This window comes from Amblyomma maculatum, chromosome 11 (assembly GCF_055883805.1).
Source record: "Amblyomma maculatum isolate TAMU_Amacu chromosome 11, ASM5588380v1, whole genome shotgun sequence".
NCBI classification, from domain to species: Eukaryota; Metazoa; Arthropoda; class Arachnida; order Ixodida; family Ixodidae; genus Amblyomma; species Amblyomma maculatum.
Window position 1 is genome coordinate 148,255,925 of NC_139354.1, and position 9,454 is coordinate 148,265,378.

At 43.5% G+C, this 9,454-nt stretch overlaps 1 non-coding gene across 1 annotated transcript; it reads left to right on the forward strand.

Annotated features, from left to right (window-relative positions):
* Positions 1–8,477: 8,477 nt before the first annotated feature.
* Positions 8,478–8,550, forward strand: TRNAK-CUU (transfer RNA lysine (anticodon CUU)). Its single transcript has one exon. It is a non-coding gene; the product is annotated as a tRNA-Lys (tRNA).
* The last annotated feature ends 904 nt before the right edge of the window (positions 8,551–9,454 follow it).

Here is a 9,454-nt window from a genome sequence, read left to right on the forward strand (position 1 = left end):
CTGCGCTTGGCAGCGCAGCCGGTGGGCCCCGCCACGTCTCGGCTGTCAAAATACGCTTCTAGGCGTCTCCAACAGAAACCGCTAGGGACCGAACAGAGGTCCAAGCACAGCGCACCAGGTTAAAACGTGAAAAGCGCGAACAGAACGGCGAGCGCTGACGGACGGTCACGAAGCGAACGGATGGAGCGAACAAAATATGGCGGCCAGCGCGGGATCAAGGTGCCGCTCACGGTTGCCAGACGTACTTTTGCAAACCCTCTATTCAATCATAATTGAAAAAAAAAGTATGGTAGATCCCTTTTGACTCACAGGCCGTCAAACTGCCTATGTTACACAAGCCTGAAATGCCTGTACGGCCCTGAGAGTAAAGACAAATAAATAAATAAATAAATAAATAAATAAATAAATAAATAAATAAATAAATAAATAAATAAATAAATAAATAAATAAATAAGGAGACTGTGCTCCCCGATATTGCCATGCACAGGTGCAGACAAAAAAAAACATGCTATTTCCTTCTAAACTTTTTTACATGTTACCTAATTTAAACTCACAGCCACTGTATGTGTAGACTGGTAGTAGACGCCAGTGTGCATTTGTAATAGAACATAAATAACATAACAGAATACAGAACATAATAGAACATAAACAATCTTCTATTATGTCCAATACAGGAGTGACTGACTAGAATGGAAAAATGTGCTTATATATGTCCGCGCCTCTACATACAGAAAGTTAATGACAGCCTCACCAAAAAGGGAGTGGTTTGAAGGTTTGAAGAAAAAGCAGCCAGATGAAGGCAAAAAAAGCACCAGTGGAAGAACAGTAGTAGCCTGGAATACAAATTTCAGCTGTGGTAAATATTGTTACGGACGGTTTAAAGCTCAGGCATAATAGCCTTAGCTTTAAACCAACACAATTCATGCTAAAAACAAACCAGCAAGCAGCTGCAGCAGGCATTTCAAGCAGGACTGTATGAGACACCAGCTTCAGAAATCATGCCTGGCAGAGCTAGAAACAATCAGATATCGCTGATCAAATTTATCGTTTTCCTAACTTAGAAGGCTACCAAAATCAATCGCACGTCGATTCGTACTTACAGCATAAATGTTTCCTAGACATTGATATATAAACACAGGCAATTACATCAGTCAGTACATATGCATGCGGTGGCCATTTTTTCTCGATATTAGGAAATGGTTCCCCTAATTTTTCTTTTCTTTTCTTGCGATTTTTTGCCATTCCTCAATAGCTTTAAATAATGCTAACAAAACGCAAAGAGAATTCGGAAATATGCTGAACAGTCTCCTTTGCAGTGCACAGCTTCATTTCTCATTTCAAATACAGAAAGATGACATTGGCCTTAACAGGTTTGAATGCTGTAAGTAGGGACTGATCATGTTTCCAGCAGCAACTAAGTTGGCAGTGAGATTAGAAATCAGGCGCCACTACAGCAATAAAAGATATTAGGTTTCCCTAATATGTATCAACAGGTGCATCTCGACAGTACGTGACTCAGCAAGGCACTTGGATAATTTGAGATTTCTGTGCTCACCAATCTTCTCAAGAAGGGTAGCTGTGAGCTGCTCTTTTATCTTACGGCTTTCCTGCAGCTCCTTCCGAAGGCATTTATTTTCTTTTTCCTTCCTCCTTAGGGCTTCTTTCAACTGTTCTGTAGTCATCACTTCCTGAAAATTAGAAAAAAAATCACACAATATTTATTAAACGTTTACACGAGTGAAGCATTCTGCATATGTGCACATACGAAAAAAGCACGAACCTCCTGTCCTTGGTCTTCACAATCATGCTGGTGTAATATCTTTTCGTGCAAGTCTTTCAAATACTCAGCTCTTTTTTTCTTCAATTCCCTTGCACTCGTCAAGCGCTGCAATACTAAGAAAGGTAACAGTAACCATTAAACCACAACTAAACATGAACTTTAGAACTTAGACTGAACAAAAATACCTCGACCGCATTTTTACATCAGCAGAGTACAGGCACAAAAATTGAAGATTATGGCAAGGTCAGTTGTTGGGCGAGTTGGTGACAATGTTTCATATCTACAGTGCGATAAACAGGACAAGAGATAAAAATAAACGGAACAAGAAAGGGATATATACCGGCTGGACAAGCAATAAAAAATCAGTTGTCACTCAGCATTGTGTTTGTCGTTATATGTTTTCTCTAAGCAAAGCAGCAACGGGGGCTAGTTGGTTTACCATTTCAAAAATGTTTTGCGCTACGATATACACAGATACACAAGAAAGCAGGAACCACGTACACAGAAGAGGCGCGCTTGTCCTGTTTATGCTCTTGAAATGTTTTCTCTCTTGTACCGTTTATCATGCTGTAGATATGAAGAATATAACATGCGTTTTCAAAGACAAGGCTGTATATGCACAATTATTCAATGGTTTTTCCATATAAAGAGGTGAGCATACTTGTGGAAAGAAGAGAGGCATGAATGTGCACACGTAAAACAAATACTCACCCTCTTCTTGGATGGCACAATATCGCTGTCCACCTCAATAAGTCTAGGAAAATGCTCCCTTAAGGCTTTTGCCTTCTGTCAAAGCCCTGCTAGATCATCTGAAATGAATACAAGGTCGCTAAATACAGTTTTACTCAATTCTTCAACAGTAACATGTGACCATCAACTGCTCAGTGCAGAAGCGCCGAGCTGAAGCAAAGCGTAAATCGGCAGAGGGAGCAGATGTAGGCGGTGGAATCATGCGCCATGAGAGAGCATCATCTGCTTGGCTCTTCTGTTTCATGGGAAGCAACCACTCTAAGTAGGTTTTATGAGCTCCGCGAACGTTTGTTCTATCTACTGTGTGCTTGTGGCTTTGATTGGTACAAACTTGTAAAGTTTCATGTACTACACATGTCCCCAGTTCTATTTGCGGTTGAAATTATGTAATGTCAGGTATTTAATGTCTTCCATAAAAATTTCTGCCAAATAGTGCAAATAGTTGTCATGCATGCTCAGATGGATGTCTTGCAAATGTGTGTTCTCATTACTGATATTATCCGGACTACATGCAGCGGTAAAAAGCAGTAATGGCACTCAGTGGCGTCGATAGGGTCACCCGCAACCGGTGCAGAGGCGCCCCCTCCCCTACCCCCCCCCCCCTCCCGTCCCCGCTTTTAAGCATCCGATCGCAACTTCTCTTTTACTTCCTCTGTAGTGACCAGACTTTCCATTCCACTGAGCAAAAGACAATCAGTGCCTCTCGGCGCGTTGAAAGTGTGAGGTGGATGTGTGATTATGTCGAGGAGAGAGAAAGACAGGCGAATGAACAAGACAAAAAGACTGCTGGAAAGAGATACTGCCAGCGGTCCTCGCATGGGAAAGGAGAATGAACTACACATACACAAACAGAGGTGATGCAGCGGCACGGCTGCCGTCGGGTGTCTTATTACACGCTCCCGCGCGGGCGCGGGGGTTTCCGATGGGTATCGGGTTAATGCAGGTGTTTCCAGGTGCACGTACGTGAGCAATATGAGCAGAAACACGCGAGCGCATGGTCCTCGAAACCCACTTGGGAACAAAGTAAAAGGGCGCCGCGGTTCCGCTAACTGTTGGAACTCCCGCCTTGCTATAGCGTTGCTGCAAAGCGACAGCTGATTGCAGGGCGCCGGCCGCTAGATATGATAAGGCGATTATGGAGCGCAGATCGCGGACCGTGCTGTCTGTAGTTCTGCGAAAAATGCAGGTTAAACATTTATTTTCTATGTGGGCAAATTTAAAAAGTTGACCAGAAAATATTCGTTTGGAGCATGCGTGACACACGCACACCCACATAGCAAAAGAAAAAAAAAATACAATAAACAGCGGTAATAAGCGCAGAACTAGACACCACGTTCCGCAATCTGCGCTCCGTAAGCGCCTACACTTGCGCGCTTATGGAGCGCACGTCTTTTACACAATAATTTTACACAATTTTACACGATTTACACAATGCGCGTCTTTTACACAATAATTCATTTCACTCTCCACCCCTTCCTCCCTCCAACTATTTCGCCATGTGGTGCCAAGTGCAACGATTGTACTAGTGACCACAGTTAGCGCTGTCAAAGCGCAAACATAACCGCGAGCTAGCACTAAAAAGTGTGAAATCTGCTCACACAGCTACATAGACCTAAAACCACTTCGAGACTAGCAAGCAGGTTTTAAATAAGCCCCACGTAACCATTATCGTAGTAACCATGACCACTGAAAACTGTACGAAAAACACCCACCTGAAAGGGCAATAACAAAGGCGGGATAATATCCTGCAACCTCTCCGTCTTCGCTACGCCAAAAGGCGTCCACCTTCTTAGTCGGGTTGCAGTCATCCACGTCTGACGGTCTGAAATTTTTAATCAAACTTACAGGCAATACCGTCTTTACTTTATCTACGTATTTAAGAAATGCAAGCATCAAAGTGGAAATACTGAACGTCTTTGTCACGATGCACAAACGTCAAAATGCAGCGACGCAGCCAACGCAGATACAGTCAAAAATCGCTCGGTCTGGCTACAACTTCGTCTGCAAACGGCTATTTTTGTTGTTCTTCTTCTCTAATTTAGTGGCCCATACCCACGCAGGGGGATCGGCCAAGAATTGGAGTGCAGAGATATTAGGTTTTGAGATTTATAACTACATCGCAAAAAAAAAATATAATTGCTAGGGAATAGAAAAGGAAATGTAAATATGAAAAACCAAAATAAAAAGGGTAAATACTTACGCACGCATGAAACAATACTAAGATTTATATGTACAGATTAAAAATTCAAAGCATATTAGCAAGGCAGACGTTTTGTTTCTATTAAGAAGTTTTGAATGGCGTTAAAAACAGACCTGTGGCTGTACCCAAGCATGGTGGCACCGAACGATAATAAAATCTGGCTGCTCAAATTAAGACCCAGCTTTTGTAACGGCTTCTCCAATTACCGTTTTCTCATCATGGTAAACCGGCGGCAAAATATCAAGAAATGATCTATTGTTTCCGGTTCCCCGCACCCGCAGAATGCGCAGACGGGAGAAAGCGCCAAACCAGACCTGTGCATATAGAAATTTAGAGGCGGAATTCGACAGCGTAGCCTGGTTAGAGAGACCTCAGTCTGCCTTGAACCTATTCCAGGAATACTTGAGATGCAGGTAGTCGTCCGATGATAAAACAGATCCAGACTGCGTGCTTAATAAGGAACGCCTACGAAATTGTGCTGCTGTTATGTACGAGGATGGGCAGCACAGGCCCATTCAGAGATTCTTTAGCTATTCTATCAGCAACCTCATTGGCTGTCACATTACTGTGGCCTGGTACCCACAATATATGTATGAGGCTAAAATGTGAGGGGAACAATGAAAGAAAAGTGTTTAATAGTGGCGAATCCATATTCGAAGAAAGCGACAAGCACAAGAAATAAGAGTCTGTAATTACAGCCACTGTTGAGCATATGGTGTGTCTAAATTGCGCAGAGTAAGCACAACCGCCAGCAATTCCGCCAGGAAAATTGGGGTAAAGTCCGGAAGACGGACTGACAAATCCCAGTCTAAAAGTAGACAGTATATTCCAACGACGGCCTTTTCATGAAGTTGAGAAGCATCAGTTTCTATCATTATCCTAACAGGAAAACTTTGTAAATCATCTTGTAATAATCCATTTACTATTTAAGGTGATAAGAGTTTTGCATTATTTGGGAAAATGTCATCATACACAGTTTGAACCGAAGATGAACTTACTTTTGTTGGAAGGATGTTAGAAAGGACTACGTGCAAAGGTTGTAACAGATTTTGCACTAGTATTACCTGCGGGCCGGGTATGAAACCGAGGCCACCTGACTCCAAAAAAGGAGTTTGCCTCGCAACAAAAAATTGATATGGAGCGGTGGAATTGTGATTCATACATTTTTAGGCACGTCATGGACAGTCACGAATTGTAATCTAGCTAACAAAGGTGGTACTCTGGCTTCAAGGTATAATACATTTGAAGTTTATTTTCCTCATCGCTGCCTTGTCCCCTTCCCAGCACTCTAGGCTAGGCGCTGTCTGTAGTCACTCACGTCCGAAAGGTGAGAAAAAACAGACATTAGAATATTGCACTATGAATATTACAATATATTACATTCGTATGGTATAAGTAGTCGTAGTAATCTGTGAAAATGAGAAATGTCATTCCATGGTCGAGAGCGAGTTCATATGCTCAATGTAGTAGGCCGCAATACTTCAGCACCTTTATTAATGTTGATATTATCCGGCTCCTCCCGTAGAAGAGTTAATGGTTGATAATAAAGGGGTTGAACTGCTTTCTTGCGAATAGGAGCATAAAGAAATAGAGGAGGGTATGAAAGGAGACAAAGCTGGCCCGGTCAGCCCAACGCAACTAATCAAGCACAGTCCCAAAATCAGTGTTATTAATCAGACCTGCATTAACCAAATATAAATTGTATGTCAATAATTCCAGACACAATATATGGAAAAAAGGAAATTGTCTTGACCTCAGAAATTTATTGAGGTATGAAATAAAACAACCCTCATGAAAACGATATGCGGTACCCGAGGTATGGCTGTCCTAAGCAGCCACACTACGCAAAAAAGTGATTCTGAGAAAAACGCGGCCCTAGAATGTTGTGAGAACGCTAACTTTTTGTTTGTCAAGATATATTAATGAAATTTTTAGGGTATGCTCATAGCATGGACATTTGAATAACTATTAAGCGTCATAAAGTTGTGTACGCTGGTTCTTAATTTAGAGAAGTATATAATATATGGGTCACATGGGTCCAGGCCTGTAGAATTCGCGTAATCTGCTGGCATTGCGAAATTCATTGAGGTAATTTCTGGATAGGTATCGCGGGGAAAGACTAGGGGCTTTTTTTTCCTTGTTTTCTACGTTCCACTATTGCAGATGCTAGGACGCTGCAGGCGTCGATACAGTCGTCGTCGGCGCGCCTCGCCATGAGGACAGCCTTCGCTTCCGTGCACGGAACGCATGTCGCATCTCGATGCACCGTGAGCAACCACACAACGTTTAACACGTTGCTCGAAACTGTTCAGAGGGCACGACGAGGGATCGTAAATCCGGCAATCGCAAAAATGGCGAAAGGCGAACAGAACGCACAAAGCACGAAGACAGCCAACGACAGCCAAGAGCCGGAGCAGACGACGCGGGGAGGTAGCCAGCGGAGACCAACGCGTCAGCGGGCGCAGCAGCCAATAGCAGCCGCCCGATCCTCCGCGTTTTTGTGGAGCGCGGGCTTTACCCAATTGCAGCCTTGAATTTGTGCGTTGGAAACTAGAAAGTTGTCGCGAGGCTCACCATTAGAAGCAAGCCACGCCTCGACCGCGCCGCTGTCGACGCCGCCGAGGGTGGCAAAAGAAAGTGCAAAAATTCACAAACAAAACACGACCACAATGGCGGCGCTCAGTTTGGCGGGAAAGGAATGGTGCGCGCGAAGTTTGGGAATTTTCGGCGCTTGCTCGCTGCTCCGCGGCTGCCGCCGCTTGTCATATAATTATTTCGAGTATTTCTACAGCAAGTTGGGCATTGACAATTACAGGAAGGGTAGCTTATAAGACATACTACCGACTATGTCGCGATTTTTCGGTTTTCAAAGGTCACGTCCACCCTTAAAAGCGGAGACAAAAGGGGGGGGGCCACGCACCGGTCGGTTTTATGAAATAAATAAACTTCACGGAAACGTAAGAAACTAGCATAGAGAAAGAAATTCTTTCTCTATAAAACAAGTGGTACTCGACTTTCACCCTTGAAAACAATTATATATGTTTGGCGCTTTGAGAGCCCCTCTTTCTTCTCCACCCATAACTAATTTCGTATTTGTCGCAGTTTTTATTTTTATTATTACTCCGAATAATTTTTTTATTATATTATTAAAGCTGAATTAATATTAGCGCTAAGGCAAGGCGTACGCACGACCACGGCCGGTCTCAAGGGAGAGCGAGAAGCGCGCTCTCCCTCGACACCGGCCGTGGCACGACGTAGCGATCGAGGCACGCCGGGCGTGGCGGCTGCGCAAGATGTAGGCTGCCTGTATATATATATATATATATATATATATATATATATATATATATATATATATATATATATATAAACCTAGGCGAACTTTTTCGAGTCTTGCAGTCAGAGCAAAAGGTGTAGCGTGGTTTTTCGCTTTGAAAAACGAGGAAACTCGCATATATTGCATACCACAGGCACCACAAAGCATTGGGCCAATGTTGTAAGTACGACGGCAAACAGTGGCCCTACACTGGGTCAGCCTAACCAGCATGCGCCCAACATAGTGTTGGCTATTGGCCCTGCCAATAGCCAACACTGGCTAGCTTGGGCCAAGATGTACAGTGAGTTCCCGATATTGGCACTGCCGTACATACAAAATGTCTATATTGGACCGAGATTGCCGTTGTTCCTCCAATAATAGTTCGTATACAGACAACATAAATACCCAAGAAAGTAGCAGGGGGGACAGCGGCCGATGTAGTTCAGTTGGAAGAGCACCGGACGCTTTATTCGGAGGTCGTGGGTTCGGTTCCCACCATCGGCACGTTGTTTTTTCTTCTACTTTGTGTTTGATTATATTTCCCCTAAACAGATTACATTAGTAATCTCTGTGATTATCCAAGTAAACATTAAAAAATAATCAGTCGTAAAGTACCATCCCCAACGCTTTCCTTGGCCTCGCCGACTGTTGGCTTCTTTCCTTCATGTATTATAACGAGCACCCTCATTTCCCCTTAATTGATCTGCTTGTAGCTTACGGGGGCGTCAGTTCTGGCAGTCTTGAAGCCATAGGTAGCGTAAGAGGGTTCTAGCACAGCTTTCGCCCTCGCTCTTGATCACGTTCTACGTGACGCTGGCGGTAACAAAGGACCTTCCACGTCCGCAGCCTTGGCTGAGGGTGGCGCTGGTGAACACTCTCAAGGTTCGTATACAGACAACATAAATACCCAAGAAAGTAGCAGGGGGGACAGCGGCCGATGTTGCTCAGTTGGAAGAGCACCGGACTCGTTACTCGGAGGTCGTGGGTTTGGTTTCCGCCATCGGCACGTTGTTTTTTCTTCTACTTTTTGTTTAATTATCTTTCCCCTAAACAGATTACATTACTAATCTCTGTAATTATCCAAGTAAACATTAAAAATAAATAATAAGACGTAACGTACCATTCCCAACGCTTTCCTTGGCCTCGCCGACTGTTGGCTTCTTTCCTTCACACACACACACACACACATATGTATATATATATATATATATAGAGAGATAGAGAGAGAGAGAGAGAAAGAGCGAAGTGGTTGCTTTATTTAAAGAAACATTTCATTGGACTCGACGTTTCGACCAGAAGAAGGCCAGCTTCTGGTCGAAACGTCGAGTCAAATGAACTGTTTCTTTAAATGGAGCGTACACTTCGCTCTATAATTTTTTAAGCGGCCAAGCACGCTAAATGTTCTTGC